Source organism: Equus caballus, chromosome 27 (genome assembly GCF_041296265.1).
Source record: "Equus caballus isolate H_3958 breed thoroughbred chromosome 27, TB-T2T, whole genome shotgun sequence".
Classification (NCBI taxonomy): Eukaryota; Metazoa; Chordata; class Mammalia; order Perissodactyla; family Equidae; genus Equus; species Equus caballus.
In genome coordinates, this window is record NC_091710.1 from 45,357,035 (window position 1) to 45,375,802 (window position 18,768).

The window sequence follows — 18,768 nt, forward strand, 5'->3', positions numbered from 1 at the left end:
ACTTAAATACTTCCTAGCTCATTTAATGAGGCCAGCAGTATCCTGATAATAAAGCCTGACAAAAATATTTCAAGAAAAGAAAATCGGAGACCAATTTTCCTCCAGAATATAAACTTAAGTAAGTTTTATTAGTAAAATATTATCAAGTCAAATCCAGGATTACATAAAATGGCCTTTCGTTACAACCAAATGGGGGTTTATCCCAGGAATGCAAGATGGGTTTAGCACTTAAAAGATCAATTTAATCCACCAAATTATCAGAAAAGGAAGAAAGATTGTACAATCATTTCAATATGTGCAGGAAGAAAGGCTTTTGACAAAATTCAACACCTATTCATCATAAAAAGCAATTAAACTAGAAATAGACAGAACTTCCTTAGTCTGAAAGACATCTACAAAAAGCCTACAGTTAACGTCATCCTTAATGATAAAACATTGAACACTTTCCTTCTGAGATCAGGAACAAGGTAAAGATGTCTGTTCTCTCCACTCACATTCAACATCGTTCAGGTAGTCTAGTTAGCACAACAGGAAAGAGAAAGACATAAAAGGCATAACTGGAAAGGTGAAGTAAAATTCTTTATTCATAGACAACATGACTGTGTACCTAAAAATCCAAAGAACCTAAGGAAAAAAACTACTCTAAGTAATAAGCAAATTTGAATGATTGCAAGATGCAAGGTCAATACGTAAAACATCAATTGTATTTCTACAAACTGGCAGCAAACAACTAAATGGAAAATGGAAAACTTTAAATTCAGTTTATAGTAGCATAAAAAAGATAAAATACTTAAGAATAAGCTCAAAAGATGTGTGAGAGCTCTACACTGAAAAGCACAATCAATGGAAAAAGGAGATGAACAAAAGGAGAGAGTTACCATGTTCACGGACTGCAAGACTCCAAATCGTTATAAAACTCATTTTTCTTCAAATTGAACTACAGACTCAGTGTAATCTCAATCAAAATGCTAACAGGATTTTGGGTAGAAACAGAATAGTTGATTCTAAAATATGTATGGAAATGTAAAGAATCTAAAGCAGCTAAAACAATCACAAAACAAGGACACAGTTGGAGGACTTACGTGATCTGGTTTCAAGACTGCAGTGTTCAAGATAGTGTGGTTTTGGTAAAGGGGTAATTGAGGAGATCAGTGAAATAGAGGAAACAGTTCAGAAATAGACATATATATCAACTGATTTTCACAAAAGTGCCAAAATTATTCAATATGGAAATGAATTATTTTTTTCAATAAACCGTGCTGAAATAATTGCATAAAAATGTGAAAAAAAGCATCTCAACTCCTACTTCAAACCATGCACAAAAAATTAATCCAAGATCATCTTAGACTCAAATGTAAGATAAGAACCAAAACTATAAAGATTTTCAAACTTGTTCTTGGCAAATATTTCTTAGGACACAGAAAGCACTAACCATAAAAGAACAAAATTGACCAAATAGACTTCATCAAAATAAAAACACCTATTTATCAAACTACATAGTTAACAAAATAGACAAGGCACAGACTGAGTGAAAATATTCATAGTACGTAAAATCTGACAAAGGTCTTACATCTAAAATATACTTTAGAAATTCCCACAAATCAGGAAACACACCTAATGGGCAAAAGACTCAAAAAGACACTTCGACCAAAGAAGATATGTGAATGGCTAAAGCACGTGAAAATATGCTCATCTCTTTAATCATAAGGGTAATGCAAATTAAAGCCACAAAGAGTCACAAGAAAAGCTAAACCCAGAAGACTAATAACATCAAATGTTGGTGAAGATTTGGGACAAATAGAGCTCTCATCCATTTCTGGTGGGAGTGTAAAATGGGACAAAGGCTCTGAAGTGTTAGACACTTTGTTACAAGTTTACACACACAGCTGCCCTATGACCCAGAAAGTCCACTTCTCGGTATTATTCGAAGAGAAATGAATACATACGTACAAAGACTCCTACAAAAATGTTTGCCACGGCTTTATTCACAATATCTAAAACTTGGAAACAACCAAAATGTCCAATGGGAAAATGACAAAAAAAATTGTGGCATATTAATTTGATGGACAATTACTAGTATTCAGCAGTAAAAATAGTACGAACACCTGTTACACTCAACAGGGATGAAACTCACAAACATTATACTGAATGAAAGAAGCCAGAAGCAAAAAGGCACACATTGTCTGATTATATTTAAATGAAGTTCCAGGATAGGCAAAACTAATCTCCTTGATAGAAATCAGAACAGTGGTTTTCTATGGAAGGGGGCAGTGGTGGTTACGGATTGATCCCATCTTTGTTACGGAAAGAACTCCCTGTTTTCCACCCTCATGCATATTAGTAACTGAATGGAATATATTCCAAGTAGCTATTTTTGTAATTCCCAACCTTTTTAAAAGTTGGGATATTGTCAAATATCTTTTAATACCAATTTTAATGTTCCAGCTCGTTAAGTGATTTATAACATACATATTCTTTAAGATAAATAGAAACCCACTGAATAGCTTGAAATAAAACTTGATGAGGAATATTACTTTAATTGTTTTCTTGTATGCAAAATTCACATAATTAAAGACGATGAAGGACATGTTCAAGAACAGATTGAGGTGATGTAGGTATACGGAGGACCACAGGTCTCTCTAAACTGGAGTGTATACTAAAATTTAGGAGCAAAGTCAAGAAGTTTCTCTGGGTAACAGATAAATAACCTATAATGGACCAGATTAGACAAAAATATCACACTGTGATTTGCAGATCATTAATGGTAAATGTAAAGAGATTTGGGTGACAAATTATTTTTAAGAAAGGCATCAGTTGCCCTAAAACGAAAATTACTAAAGTAGGCTGAGAAGTCATAATATTTAACATAATATTCAATAATAGCATAAAATAAATTGGGAAGCAACAGTTTTTGGGGGGAAATTTAGGATGGGTAGAAACTCTAATACCTTTCTCTTCAAGATCTTGATCAATAAGATACTATCTAGATCACTAAGTGGAGCATTTGAAATGTTAGGGTTTAATTGCATTTCTTGGGAAGATGCCTAAAAATTAACAGAGATTAATAGGCTCTTTGTAAGGCCTGCTCTAGAGTGGATACCTGGAAAGGCAGTTCTCTCTCTTGAAATAAATAAATGTGATCCCATTTCTCATTTATTATGCTAAATACAATAAAGCCTTTAACAAATGTGTTAAGCCTTTAGCTCATCTAAGTGTACCTCTATTTTCTTGGTTCGTTTGAGAAACCATGCAGAATCTTCATCCTATGTTAATTACCAATTTAATCAGTCAACGCTACAAGAAAATCTTTTGCTCTAATTATAAAAGACAGTTGCTGCAAACATTTGACGTGATGAATACCTTTCCTGAACTTGGGCAGGCTATAATTTATGAAGCACAAGCATGAGGAAAAAACCGGAGTAGAGTGCTTAATCAGCAGTGACCCTCAATTAAAACAGGTGATATTTGCTGGGTTTAAGAAGAAAAGCAATCCGACTCCAATTAGCTGTCAAATCATCTGGCAAAACAGCTGTTACGTAAATAGAAAATCATTTGGCCTTCCTGCTCACTTTTTCAATTCCGTCTTTATTTTTAAGTTGTTTAAAAAGATAGTCCCTCCATTCACATACAATTTAAAAACAGGGGATCCTAATCTGCAGTGTTACAAATCCTGACTGTAATTAACTTTGATGGGGCTGAGAAAGAGTGGTGGGGGTGGTGTGAGAAGGGGCACGAGGGTGGGAGGGATCTATTGGGGTGCTGGTAGCACTGTGTTTCTTAACTGGGTGCTGTCACATGGATGTGCTCACTCAGTGGAAATTCATCAAGCACTCATAACCTGCACATTTTTCTGAATGTTACACTTAAAAAAAATTTACCCAAAAATATAAATTCCTTCCAGAAATATATGGAATCACTTCAGCATTGTGTCAAAATTGAAAGGCTTTATGCTAATGTCTATAAAAAAAAACAACTTTCTTGAAAACTTTCCTCATCAAGTCCCTCTAATCACCAAGAAAACATGCCAGAATATTTAAAAAATTTATGAAATCGGGCTTCAAACAAAATAGACGCGCAAACATTTGCTTTCTGATTACAATCAGATTTAAAATTTAAATGCTACTCACCCAAAAGGAGTATTCTCTCTGAATTTGGTGGCAGGTTGCTCATTAGAGTTGCCAAGCAAAGAAGTTGGTTACGGTACAGCCCTGGAGAAACAGTACAAATAGAAAAATTGCTGTACTATAAGGTATTTATTTTACTATAACTGTATATATTAATACACTATAATGTATTTATCTACATAACTATAGTGTGATGACTCATTCATGTAACAAGCAATTGCTAAGTATCTTTGCATGTACCAGGTGGTGTGGGAGATTTGTAGATATATAATGCATAATTCCTCAAAGAAATTAGGTAAATAAAGAAGTATAATAAGCATACCAAACTGGTGAGTGCCATAACAGAGGCGTACATCAGATGCTGTGGGACTCAGGAGGCAGAAGAGGCTGCTTCCAAGAGGAAGATTGAGTAAAGCTTTATGGAGGAGTTGGGGCTTAAGCTGAGACTGAAGGATGAGTATGATCTCTTACAGACAGTTCCAGCAGGAGATGGAACAGGGAAGAATGGATGGGGAGGGCCATCTGAGTAAATGGGACAAAATGACCAAGGTACAGAATGTGAACCTAATGGAAAAGTGGGGGAGCTGAATGCATTTCAGTTTCAGTGAGGGATGTTTTCAGAGGATTTGGAAGGCAGGTAAAACTTTGGGGCTCCAGGTTGAGTCACTTGTAATGTTCCAGGCACTATGCTAGGCCCAAGGATACGGCAGTGAATAAGAAAGACCTGAGCCTGGCCCTCCCGATGCTCTCAGTTCATCAGGACAAACTAATACAAAGGATTACAACAATGCTTGAAAAAGAGTAGAGGCGTCTTTGCGAGTCTGCAGCAGAGGAAACAATCTGCTCCAAGGGTCACAGGTAAAAAATGACGAACCTCAGGGAAGTGATCATTAAAGCAATGAAGTTAGCTGAGATCGCTGAGGTGGGTGGAGAAGGAGGAAGGAGAGGAAGGGGAGGAAGAGGAGGAAGAGGAACAAGAAGAAGGAGGGAGAGGAGGAGGAGGAGCAGAAGAAGGAAGAAGAAGAAGAGGAAGAATATATAAAGAGGGAGGGATCCAGGCAGGCTCACTCACATTTAGAAGAAAGGAAGAAGCAAGCGAGGAAGCAGCTAGAGAGGAGTAAGGAGGCTCAGCAGAGTTGGATGGAAGACAAGTGAGAAATATTTTACGGAGGAGGCTGTGCTCGAGAGCAGAATGCTTTCACATCAGGGTTACTAATGAAGAAAGGTCATTTCTTTTGTTTGTTGATTTGGTTAGGTGCAAGGTATTCACATTAATGATGAAAATTGTGGGGATCTGGGGCCTGACCTGATATTCAGCCATTACATGCAAACCTCAGTGCCAATTTGTACAGCCAATATCTGTATTTGTGCCTGTGCCATACTAGTTGTTAAAAATTTTGCAAATCACCCTAGATGAGGGCATAATCTGCTCTGGTACGTAGTTATTTCCATGCAATGACTCTCAGATTTTTTTTTTTTTTTTAGCATATCAAGGGGCTCTGCAGGTGATTAAGTTCAGTGTATCAGGGGTCCTTGCAAGGGATTAAAGTGTCTCTTCCTCCTCCATCCAGGTTACTCTTCCCTTACGATTTGGAGATGTCTGGACATGGAACCCCCTAGAGACAGTCATGAAGTGACGAGAGTTCACGTTTATGGAGAGCAAGCGTATTCGCACTGTTCTAAGGGCTTTAAGAGCGTTAACTCACTGGATCTCCACAGCAAAGATATAAGGCAGGCACTATTTCTATCCAAATTTTACAGATGAGGTAACTGAAAATGAGAATATTTAAGGAATTTACCAAAGGCCACCCTTCACAAAGCCAGCTCTTATCAGTGCTTTTTCTCCTGTCACAGTCAGAATACTGCTAATTCTCAATTGAGCTTCAACTCCCATATTATGGTGACATCCTGGGGTGCCCTGGAGCATCTTGAGCTGGAGCAAGTAGGAAGTGGACTCCTGTGACATTTGCTCGTATTTTATAACTTGATGAGAAATGTGGAATTTTTACGTTGTTGTGGAACACACACAGGCATCAGGCACTTAAACCGTAAAGCATTATGCATTATGTTTCTTCAATTTCTGGTTATCAGATGTCCCACTGAGAGCCTGGGGAGGTGGGGTGGGTGGTAAAATGTGCCATGGCCGAAGGTGACAGTGGGGACAAGCCAATTCCCAAAGTCAGGTTTAGGGACTCAGCGGTCATTTATGATTCTAGAGACTGCATTTATAGGAGAACGGTGAATACACACACTGATGAGCTTTCTGGAGTCAATCTCTGGGGTTTTACAAATCAGCACCTGTTGCTTGGAGCTGGAGAATTTCTGTGTCCTGTCTACTTGACTACTGGAAATGGTTGGGAGAGGAAAACATTGGTTTCACTGCATTTGGAATTCCACACTGAAGCAACTTAAATGCGTTTCCTTGTGGAAATGTGTGGGTCTGGTTCCACAGTCGTATTGGTAAAATATTCTTTTCTAATTATCTTACTGGCTCTGTAGGCTTTTGTATTCTGGCTCAGGAACCTAGTCACGTTATCTAATATTATTTTATAAGAGAAATTTCTACAACAAAATATTTCTATGAGAAAATATATTCCATATTTTCCCGTTTATTTATTCATTCAAAAATATTTATTGAACGTCAGCTATATGCCTGGCACTGTATTAAATAGATTGTTTATTCTATAGTCAGCAAAAACAAATATGGTGACTAGCCTAAATACATTTCCAATGACCAAGTTGAAAAGATGCTTCAAAATACAATTACTATTCCAGCTGAAGATTGCCTATTTTTCCCTAAAACTGACCTTCTGTTACTTAAGAGAGGACTGGGCAGCAAAGAAGGAAGTGAACTCGTGTGAATGTAGCACATGTCAGTGTCAGCCACCGGCTGATGTTTCACGCATGTAAATTCCCTCCATCCCCACAGCGATGCTGTAAGGTGGGTGATCCTCTCCCTGATTTGAGCCCAGTTTGGTTGACTCTCAGGAACACACTTTCTCTACTAGACCAGATTGCCTCTCCAGAGATGAGAATTTTTGTCTGCAGCTCTGCCCCTAACTTGAACTCTTGAGTAGCAGTCTAGTTATCTCTGTCAGTTTCCTTTTTCATAAAGATTCCTTTATTATGCTGGAAGGGTATCACTGGCTCTTTATAACTAGTGGCCAGCATTCAGATAGTCTGAGATGTTGGCTAAGCACGTTTGAAGGAGAGTTGACTGTATGTGCTTGCTTTCTTCTGGGAAATGCAAATATATATATTCTAATATTAGTGACAATTGCCATTAAAATTTGCAACGTGATTTTCATTGATTCAAACACCATAATAGAGCATTATCAGTTAAGAGGCCTGCCAATATCAAGATAAACATAATAGGTTTTGATTGTAATTGTTTAACCTTGATATACTGATAGTGTCTATACTTCATTGCTTATAATCATATAATTTTAGAGAATATACTAATTACTTACTTAAATAGTTATAGCACTTAGTATCACTGGTGAACCATAGTTCTCTTTCCTGAAATGCAGGCTCTCTATCAGAGGGATCTTGAACATTAAGCAATGATACAGGGCTTAACTTTCCTGGGGTTCATAGGTTAAAATAAATCATTAAAATAGATCATTCCCAAAGTTATCAACTGTAATTATGTAGTTTCAGTGACTTCTCAGTCTTTGAAATTTATAGAATTTTTATAGAGTGAAATTATATGCCAACAAAACAACCAAAGGCCGCGTCTCTAACATAAATAACAATAGTGAAGAAGTTGGCTTGACTGTTCAGTCCGTCCAAATGAAGAGCTAGACTCCCACACAGCCGATCACCACACAGTTAATCACAAGGGTGTCAGAAACTTCTAGACTGAATGTGACTTGGGGTATTTAACTACAGTTTATAGTTAACAGCCTAGATTTCTTGAAAATTACAGAAGCTAGAAATAGCATGTTAATTTATGGGGAGTAATTACTTAAGGGTGCTACTGAGTTTAGCCATGCAATCAAGATTATGGTTTCCAAATATCAAGTGAATTAAAATAATCATTTACTATTAACTTTACTCTTGCAAAAACTATTTTTGGCTTTCAGTAATTTTATACCCCTTGCAAATATTTAGAAAATAACAGATCTAGAGATTTAAAGAAAATGGATATAGTATATAACTTAGAGTGATACATATTCTGTGCAGGTTTATAAACAGTGGTAACCAACTGACTACTTAAAATGGCCTTAAACTGATGAATTTCAATGTTCATAGACATATATTTTTCTACATTATGAGGTTTTTCCAATCAAGTCTCCTTAAATATATATTTGGGAGGATTCTGATAAGAATCATAATACAAATGGAAGAAGAGCGAAGTGACCAGATTTCCAAAGCTCTACAAACCCAGGGACATGGATCATATCTGAAGATCAGAGGGAAAAAGCGCCTGTGATGAAAATAGACAGAGTGGAAAAAAACAGTTATTTCTGTCAGTGCCAAAAAGCTTAGAGAGTCACTGATTAAGGTCACGGCCAATTTTATCAATGAGGAAAGTGCTTTAGCAAGGCTTCAACCCCTCATTTTTACCATCCTTTGTGTAGGCATGTGAACGACGTTACTGTCAGGGTGTCCATGATCAAACACAAAGGGCATTCAGGGTCATCTAGACTAGAGTGTTTTAAGCAGAAAACCTAGTGTCTAAACCTCACTCTGAATAATGCGTTGTATGTCTTCCTGCTGCCTTGTCTCATTCATGGCCAACAATAAAAGAGAAGAAGAAGAAAGAAGGAAAGAAAAAATAACCAACAACTACAGTCACATTTGCCTTTGGCTTCCCTGGAAATGAAATCTAAAACGTCCAGGGGGCTGGCCCTATGGCCTAGTGGTTAAGTTCAGTGCACTCCACTTCAGCAGCCCAGCTTCAGTTCCCAGGCGTGGACCTGCACCACTCCTTGGCAGCCACGTTGTGGTGGCAACCCACATACAAAATAGAGGAAGATGGGCAGAGATGTTAGCTCAGGGTGAATCTTCTTCAAGCAAAAAGAGGACGATTGGCAGTGGATGTTAGCTCAGGGCGAATCTTCCTCAACAACAACAAAAAAAGTCTGAAAGGTTCAGGACAAAACTTTACTTCAAAGATTTGTAAGTAGAATAACAATAACTACTGACAACAGCCAATAAAATCTAAATCTCATGCTCTGAGCCGATATCCAAACAACACATTACTAGTCAACAGCCAAACATAGCATACCTGATAGCTCAGGTGAAGTTTATTAAATCATTTTCCTATCTGTAAGCTCCACATCAGGGTGAAAGATGTGTGTACATCCACTCTGGGAGTAGTTGAATAATGTAATTGGGAATTATGACAGGACAAAAAAAATAGCGTTTTCACATTAGAACACACTTGAAATTACGTTGCACAGATAGCTTGACATGTTCAGACAAGCAGATGTCATCGGAGTCCTAATTGAGTCATAAAATCAACTCATTGTAGAACAATAAATGGAGGATGTAGCCCACGGATTTGGCACTGATGATTGAAAGTCCTGGGAAAAGGAGGATGCCCTCTGAAAAATACTGGACCTAAACGGCTAAAGGCAATTCAACCACAGAAAGCTCTGGTTAAGGAATCTCTGAACATTGGGATTCCCCATCTGGAATATTAGGGCTCCAATATCTCAGTGCCCAAACCTTTAGGGGCAGTTTACCCATCATCCTGAATCATCCCTGGTAAGTCCTCATCCTGTCAGACCTCCCCTAATTTTATTTGACTCGGATCTGTATCTTGGCTGATCTGACCACTGACTACATTGCTGCTAACTCTAGTTGTTCCCTGTCTTGGTTCCTCAGTTTGTGGCCTAATAAGGGCCTGATTATAAGGTGGCTTTTGCAGGGTCAGACAGATCTCCGTGGCTGACTGAGATACAACTTTCTCTCTGTCTTTATTCCTCTCTTTGTCTTTCTTTCTCTTTTTTTGGTAGCCTGGGGTTTTCAACTTTGTAGTCATTAGCACCCAAGAGAAGAAGGGTGAAAATGCAACTTCTAGCTGGGAACAGCCTCAGACCCCGTCAGCTCATTATCAGTGAGCTGATGCTGGGGCCCTAAAGCTCAAAGAATGCCCTATGGCCTTCTGTGGAACTTCAAAGTTCAGCCTGATGGACTAAGAACTCATCTTTGACTCTTACAGTTGAATAATATACAATTTCATAGGGGCTAATGGATACTCAGTAGTATTTGCTGAGTTTCTAGAAAGTACTATTCATAAACTAATATTAGCATGTCACCAGAATTGACTGAGAACTCTAAATCAGGTTATTCCATAAAGACATCTGACTGTAGTTCAATGCTTGGGAACCTTGCAATACTCCTGCTATTCATGTTCACATGAAAATTGTTAGAATTCCTGAAATCTGGGGAGGCATATGTCGTTATTACTGCTCTTTTGAATTGGTCGTGGTTGCAGGCAAATGTATATGAATTAACGTATTTGAAACACTACTATTAGATTTAATATTTATTCACCATTTGGTTTTGTTGTGTAGTTGTTGTGTTGGCAACATGTTGATGGTGATTTGGGTCCTCCTCAAGTATCTTTCATTATGGGGTCATTTTCCTCTGGAAAGTAGAAATACATTGATATATATAAATCCCTAAGTGAACCATGATCAAAAGTTTCGAGAACCACTGCCATAATAGGATGGAAGTCAGGACAGAAAACTTTTGATGAGCAGGGACCTAAAACAACAACTCTTGGCTGTGGTCAGGTACTCGTAGATGCTCGGATCCAGGAGAAGGGCTTAGGGGGCTAGGTACCCAAGGAATGGATGTCACGGACAGGCAATCACTTGACAGGCTTGCCCAGGGTCAGCCTTGTTTGTACATCACAGAGCATCTGAATTCATTTCAATTTTGCCTCTTATTCAGGTATCCTGAGAACCATTAGCTTTTTTGCCCATAATTTGTTTTTGCCTAACATTACTAGAAATTCATTTTCTACTCAGAATGTAAATTATGTTTCCTATTTGTCCTCAAACCAATGCAGCGTTTCTTTATGCTTTCTATGCATGATATTTACCGTGTCTGTGACATTTTTATTTAGTAGTCAGTACTAATAAATCTTCATGAAAGTAACAGAGTCATTGTGATTTTGTTAAAAATGCATTGCCTACAGTTCTTTGAAGAAGTATGAATGTTCAGCTAAAAAGACAAACAATCAAAGAAAGGAACAAACACTGTCATGGAAGCAATAGAATTCATCTTTGCATTGGTGACATTAATACATTGAGCTGACCTGTTAATTTTTTTCTGACCTCCATTCTGTTCAGTTTCTTCGAGTATGAAACTAGGGTTAAAGTAGTATTTAAAAAAAAATCCATCTAGGCAAGAATGTATGTAAATCAGCCTATAAATACAGCTGTACAGTTTTCCACAAAAATATCAGAAACTTACCAACATTTTCTATGACATATTTCTGAGACACATTCTTCACATGAACATTTCTCCTGATGTCTCAGCTAAATTTCTTTTGTTTGGATCTGTACTTATCCCTATTGATAACTTCAATGGCAACTGGGATATTCTTTACTTCTTATGGGACATACTAGTTTATAAACAAAATTAATCTATTTGAGTTCCTTTTCATGTTTCTATGTTTTATCCTTCTGGAAACAATGCTCTATTGCTCCAAACTGGATATGCCAGCTCAGTCATCAAAATAATCAAGTAACAATAATAAAAGAAATATAATACAGTTTTATATATACTATAATGAAGCAAAATTTAAAACTACTTATATCTTTTTTATTCCATTTTAACTGAGAAAATATATGTAAAAAGTTATCTATTACAGTACTTAGTGCATCATAAGGCCTGAAGAAAATGCTTTGCTTTGACCCCATTTTGACTCACTTTTCACAGTAGTTTGGTCCATGACAAAGTTTAGCGTATATATTTTTTTCTGTAGGGAGGCATTTCTGTGCATGAAATTGAAGGAAGCTTGGATGGGGTGAGAAAAAGAAAACAGTGATATTGGTACAAAGAGATAGAAAAGGAAAATTGACAATATTTTTTAGTGTATTATCAGACAAAATGAAATGATTTGCTGGAAATTTATATGTTTTACTGCACTTCCTAAGAAATATAGTCGTATATGGCAAAATGGTATTAGTTTGTGGTCTTCTATGATCCTAAGCTCTTTTCCATGCGGTTACTCCTACTCTAGTATTTGCAGAAGACTTTGTGTGTGTGTGTGTGTGTGTGTGTGTGTGTAGAGAAGTTGTGTAATTAAAAGACTTGCCGTGCTCTTTTTAAAGCTGAGTTAATATCCACTTTCTCTTTAAAGAAGCTTCTTAAAGGGCTGTGCTTTTAAACACCTTATCAAATAAAATCACTTCCTACAAAAAACGTCTTAAACATTAACATGAAATGTAACAGTTTTCATCCCAAAGATAAATTAATATTGAAGAGGTGAGCATGGATCAGAAGAGTGGATCAGGGATTCAATTTGTGGTCAGGTTTTTCACAGAAGCCCAAAGCAAAGACTATAGAAATCATAATGGCAAAATTCTACAAATTAGTCTTCATAGTGACAATGAAATTCCTCTATAATTATCAGATGTTAATAGAGAAGCCCATACAAAGGATAATTTCACAATAAAGTCACTGCTTTATTTAACTATAGGGGCAGGTAGGTCAAAAGGACAAGAGGAGAAAGAGAAGTAAAAGAAAAGAAATATGGTACAAAATATATTCTGCCATTAAGCCATTGTTAAACTAACCAAATAAAACTGTGATGTTAAATAGTATCAATAAATTTACTAATGTGGGTATATTATAGAATAAAGGCATTTTGACAAGTCATAGACACAGGAAGTATTAGGGGCATGGAAAAAAAAGGAATAAATAAGTAGTGAGTGAAATACTCAGCAAGTTCCAGCCCTGCTTGGAATATTGTCTACATAATGAATATTTCAGGTGCATCTTGAGATCCTTACATTTTTCAAAGACAAGTAGACAAGATGCATTTTACATCTGTTAAAGACTTCTGATTGCCATACATGTTGAAAGACTGCCTCAAGATTGAAAGGCGGAATGTTCCTCAAAAGCCATAGCTATGAAATATTTATTCCACCTTCTTGCGTAGAAAAGAATGAGTTGACTCTGTGACATAAATCTCTACTAATAATACCAACAAAATTACATGTCTTCTGTTAAACGATTATTCTTAGAAGGTGAACCAGGTCTTATTTGTTGGAGATGATCAGAGTAGAATAATGCAAGTATTGTTTACAGTGTTCTTGTGAAAGATAATAATGTATTTTCAAGCATTATAGCACAGGGGATATAAGGTATGATAAAGACTTCTTAAGAAAGACAATGCCGGATGAATTTTGTCCGGAGATTGTTTTGTTTATTTCTTTTTAATTTCAAAATTACATTTTTGTCGATATCACACCCTCTGTCGTGAGACCCTTTTGTGAGTAAAAACGCTGTAGCTATACCTACGAGTATACTTTTTATTAAGCAAGGCAACAACTCATGTGCCTCCAAATATTGCTCAAATCTCCAAAGCCAGCTGAATAAAAATAAACATGTGATCTGTAGCCTAAAAGTCTGCAAATGACTCCATATGATGTAAAAAAAAAAAAAAAAAAGAAAGAAAGAAAGAAAGAAGGAAAAAAACTGTGATTCCTTCTAAGTATTTCTTGGAGCCAATGATCAGCAGTTTTGTTTAAGTTCTGGGACCCCTGAGCCTCCATAAAAATAACTTTGAAATATTATATTATGTGTGAAAATTTTACACACACGCACATTTATAATCAGCAGGCAGGCCGTCTGCCCTTCCTCAACCTCATAATCAACCATAGTACCTACTCAAACATGGAAAAAAGAAAAGATTCAGAACTCTAAAGCACATAATCTTAGCGCCATTTAGAACCATGTGTATTTCTGAAATCCTCTATTACTGCAGATCTCTTGGTTGTATTTTCTATGGAATTGTCTGTTTCTCATTATCAAAGTCTAAAGAAATTTGATACAGTCATGTAACACTTGGCAAAGGAGTGTTAGAAAAATGCATTCCAAAGTGTTCAGCTTATCTTTTCTTTCCAAAGCAGTAACTACTGTCTGACTTTCCTCCTCTGCAGAAGCCAATTGGGAGGGTGAAGCAAAAAAATAGAACCAGAGTAAATGAAGCAATGGCCCCGTGCCTGAATCAATCAGAGACATCAGCTTTTAAACAATGAATTGTAGTTAACAGGCCCTAGGGCAACATTAACATGGAGAATTCTTACTCTGTAAAGTCACCTTTTGCTTGTAGAATGTGTACCATGCCATTCTTTGAACCCAGTTTGCCAGAATAAGGTGATGAGGGCAAAGTCTGAGGTTTGCAATGCCTGTAACTGCAATGACCAGATCGCTACTGGTCTCAGTAAACTGGGTTATAAACTCCCAGGGATGGTCTGTGGTACGTTGGACTCTTTAAGATGGCTGGACCTCAGGGACGACATGCCGTCCTTCCTCAAGAGTGAAGATGTTGGAGAAAAGAAAGTCTGGGGGAAAATTGCAAATAGTATCTTCAAAGGAAGTATGCCTTATTCCAACAGGTGTTTATTTCTGCCCACGTGAGTCAGTTATGCTATTCAGCTATGACACAAATAGTGTTCAGACAACTCTAGCTGCACATCTGATCAATTAAGACAGAACTCTGTTTTTGCAATTCAAGCTTTTAAAAAGCATTATAGTTAAAATACACAGCAAAGACATGCTGGGATAATTGGTTGTCAAAGTACATTGGTACCACTGAGTAGTCTTAAAATAGCAGGAAATGCAACTGAATACTGGAAAGGAAATCACTATTTCACTTTTTCAAATAAAACATATCGCACCTCTGAGTTCACAATGGGATATTTGCTGAGAGCCTGTAATTAACTGATAATGATGAGAACCACAGCAATAAACATTTCCTTAGCAAAACATTCACTTGTTTCATAATTTCCTACTCTTTTCCTATTTGCTTGTCAGTTTTTAGTTAGCTTGTCACTATTAATCAAGAAAGGAATGGAGAAAAGGGCGAATAATTTTTCTAGAAGGGGCATATTCATTTTAATTATATAGAAAGAACACTTCTTGATAAAAACCAGCACATCATCAGAGAGTTCACACAGTCTCAGCACAGATGAGGGGGATTTTTGACATATTCATAAAATTCTTTTACTTTGAAAACCCAGAACAACAAAATCAAGATGCCTCTCAACTCCAGGAGTCCTGGAGCAGCTGCTTCCTGATTTGGCTCCCTCCTGTCTTCGTGCGCACAGCTGTTGGATCAATCTTCCCAAATACCTTCTCATCATGTCCTTCTTTTCTCAAAATCCTTCAATAGCTGCTCCCTACCAACAGTACAAAGTCCACACTCCTTGGCCAGGCATTAAGCCCCTCCACAATCTGGTTCCAATTTTCTTTTCTTGCCTCATTTCCCACTATTCTCTTATAATGTAGTGGCCCACGTGAATTCTCTGCTCTGGTTTACTCAAGTGCCTTTGAAAAGATTGTAGGCTTTCTTCTTTTCCTGTTATTTTCCTAAGCTGGTCACTGCCTGGGCTGTTCCCTTCCTCCATCCCTTGGCTTTAGGCAGACACACCCTTAAACGCTGCTCCGGACCACAGCATACACTGTCATGTGTGATGACCTGTTCTACAAATGCATCTTGGCTCTGTGTGAGATTGCAAACTCCATGTGAGCAGTGAACATGTATCTCATACTTCTTTGTATCTGCCACTAATTTTTTTTTTTTTTTTTTTTGGTGAGGAAGATTGGCCCTGAGCTAACATCTATTGCCAATCTTCCTCTTTTTGCTGGAGGAAGATTGTCACTGGGCTAACATCTCTGCTAAACTTCCTCTATTTTATATGTGGGATGCCACCACAGCACCGCTTGATGAGTGATGGGTAGGGCTGCGCCTGGGATCCAAACCTGTGAACCCCGGGCTGCCAAAGCAGAGTGCACAAACTTAATAACTACACCACCCAGCTGGCCCCAGTATCCCACCATTTTTGGCACAGTGTCTTGCATAGTATGGAGGCACTCAGCTACTGATTGATAGAACAATTGTTACTATAATACACAAAGCATTAGATCAGTGTCTGATTTGTCTCACCAGTGTAATTTAGAAATAGCTGGGTTATTACCAAAAAGTAAAAATTTTCCCCCAAAATTTCTTTATAACCTCCCCAAAGTAAGAGTAAGGCAGAGAGTGAAGCACATAAATCTTGTAAAGTATTTGGGCTGACTTTGTGAAAAATCGAAATCTAAATGGAATTTATTGTATATTAGAAATGTACGCCCCAATTAAATAATTCTAACAAATGTAAATAATAAAAAATTAAAAAAAATACATTAGGTGTTCAAAAGTAATTGAATGCACCATGCAATCAAAATTACTGGGTCCAGTTTCGGCTCCTGGTATGATGGCCTGGCTTGGTTACAACTATCTAACTGGGTTCATTGCTTCCCTAACTTTTGTCCTTCTGCCATCTATTCCTCTTAGAGCAGACAGAACCATATTTCTCTAATAAAAATCACATCATGTCACTCCTCTGCTTCAACCCTGCCAGTGGCTTCCTCATCACACCTGAATAAAATCCAATCTCTTTCCATGATTTACAAGCCCTGTTGCTCACTCTCATCCCCCACCATGCCTCCACTCGCCCCCCAGCCTCCAGCTGCCCTGGCCTGCTCTCTGCTCCTCTGTCTTTCCATATACTCTTTCCTCGTCCCAAATGCTCTGCCCTTGATCTTTCCCTGGCTGGTCCTTATGTTCATTCTCAAACATTTGTCCTCAATAAGGCCTTTCTTACCACCAAATCTAAATTCAATGGCTCCCACTTCCTCGTTATAGTTTCTATTGCATCAACTTATTTAAAAAAAATAGCCCCTAGTAGTATCTGAAACAATCTTATTTATTTAGTTGTTTGCTTGCCTAAGTTTCTCTCTTTCCCCTAGAAATAAATACCATTACTCCACAAGAAGTAAACGCCACTGAGCCACAGATCTTGTCGATTTTGATCATCGTTGTATCCCCAGAAAATTGCTCGGTATGGAGCATGTGGTCAATAAATATTTGTCAAATGAATAAACTTGCCTAAAGTCACACAGCTAGTAAGGGACAGAACTAGCCCTAAAACCCAAGTTGGTCTGTCTCTATATTAACATGGTGCTGCCTCCCACTCTGTCCAGGGCTGACTGTGCCACAAACATCTACATCACCGTCCTTGTTGCTGAGCTCTAACTTGCTCTGGCGTGTACAGAGCAGAAGAAGCCTGAGATCCAAGATAAAGACACCAGGGAACGTCAGTATGTCTCTCTGTCCAGGGAGAGCAGCCTGCCCCCAACAACCTGACAGAACTGTGACCCAGACCTTATCTCACACTGGGAAAGTCATCACGGAAGGACCAGCTGGAGGGGCAATCATCTCTTATTGATGGGGTCACTTATAAGTTTCTTAGAAACAACTCAGCATTTGTCCCCAATGGATAAGGCACAGAGAATGGACAGAACGGGTAGAAAGGGGAACATCTCTGTGAAGTACACCGTAGAAGTGAAACCAATGCCATGTGCTCACTAATTAGATATTGAAGAGAAGAGGCAAAGGCAACAAAAAGTCACAAAACAGATTGACTGGGACGATGATGGTGGCACTGACAGAGCTAGGACAGTTGGAAAGGAGAGGGGGCTTAGTGGATGAAGTCAGCAATGATTCTCAGCCTTGTTTTAGATTTATTGGTCTCAGCATATTATTGGTGCTTATAAAAGATTTGCCCATTGTCCTCACTTCGTTTGCGAAATGCTTGTTCTTTAGGAGGAAGGAGAAAATTGAGGTCAAGAGAGCTAAATTCCTTAAGGTCTGGGACCCTGTCTTTCTCTTTCTTCCTCCTCTGTTCTTTTCTTTTCCCTTCCTTTCTTTCTGTTCCTTTCTCATCTTCTTTCTTCCTTCTTCCTCACTTCCTCTTTTTTTCTTTCTTTGTAGCCGCCAATTTACAACGACTCATACAGTAAACACTCCATAAATGCTAGTCACATAAAGATCCCAAAAGCAAAACTTAACTAAATTTTATATCTTAAATACTATTCTGGTTCCAAGGAGTTTTGTATGAAGAATGATGACCTTAAGATCAAATAGATCTGCCTCCTACACTTCTTAACTCTATGATCTCAGGAAATTATGATTCACTTTCCTCACTTGAAAAATGAGGCTAAACAAACCTCTGTAGGGTTCTTGTGAGAGTTATGAAAAAATAATGTACTTGGGACATTTAGCAGGATGCTTGAGTCATAACTGATGCTTAATAAATGATAAATCCTTAATAGTATTCATTTTCAGTTTTATCTGCTTTGTGTTGCTTTCTCTCTTTCTTTCTTTTTTTGGTGAGGAAGATTGGCCCTAAGCTAACATCTGTTGCCAAGCTTCCTCTTCTTTTTTTCTTTTTCTCCGCAAAGACCCAATACATAGTTGAATATCCCAGTTGTAAATCCTTTTAGTGTGTAAGTCTTTCTATGTGTGATGCTGCCACAGCATGGCTTGATGAGCTCTGTGTAGGTCCATGCCCAGGATCCCAAGTGGTGAACCCTGAGCCACAAAAGCAGAGTGAGAGAATTTAACTGC

At 37.8% G+C, this 18,768-nt stretch overlaps 1 protein-coding gene across 1 annotated transcript in view; it reads right to left on the bottom strand.

The window, feature by feature from the left end:
• TENM3 (teneurin transmembrane protein 3) overlaps positions 1–18,768 on the bottom strand; it is a 2,419,468-nt gene that overhangs the window by 808,190 nt on the left and 1,592,510 nt on the right. Inside the window, exon 8 of the mRNA XM_070253219.1 lies at positions 4,128–4,208. The gene's annotated coding sequence lies outside the window, so the exon portion shown is untranslated. The remainder of the gene's footprint in view (positions 1–4,127; positions 4,209–18,768) is intronic.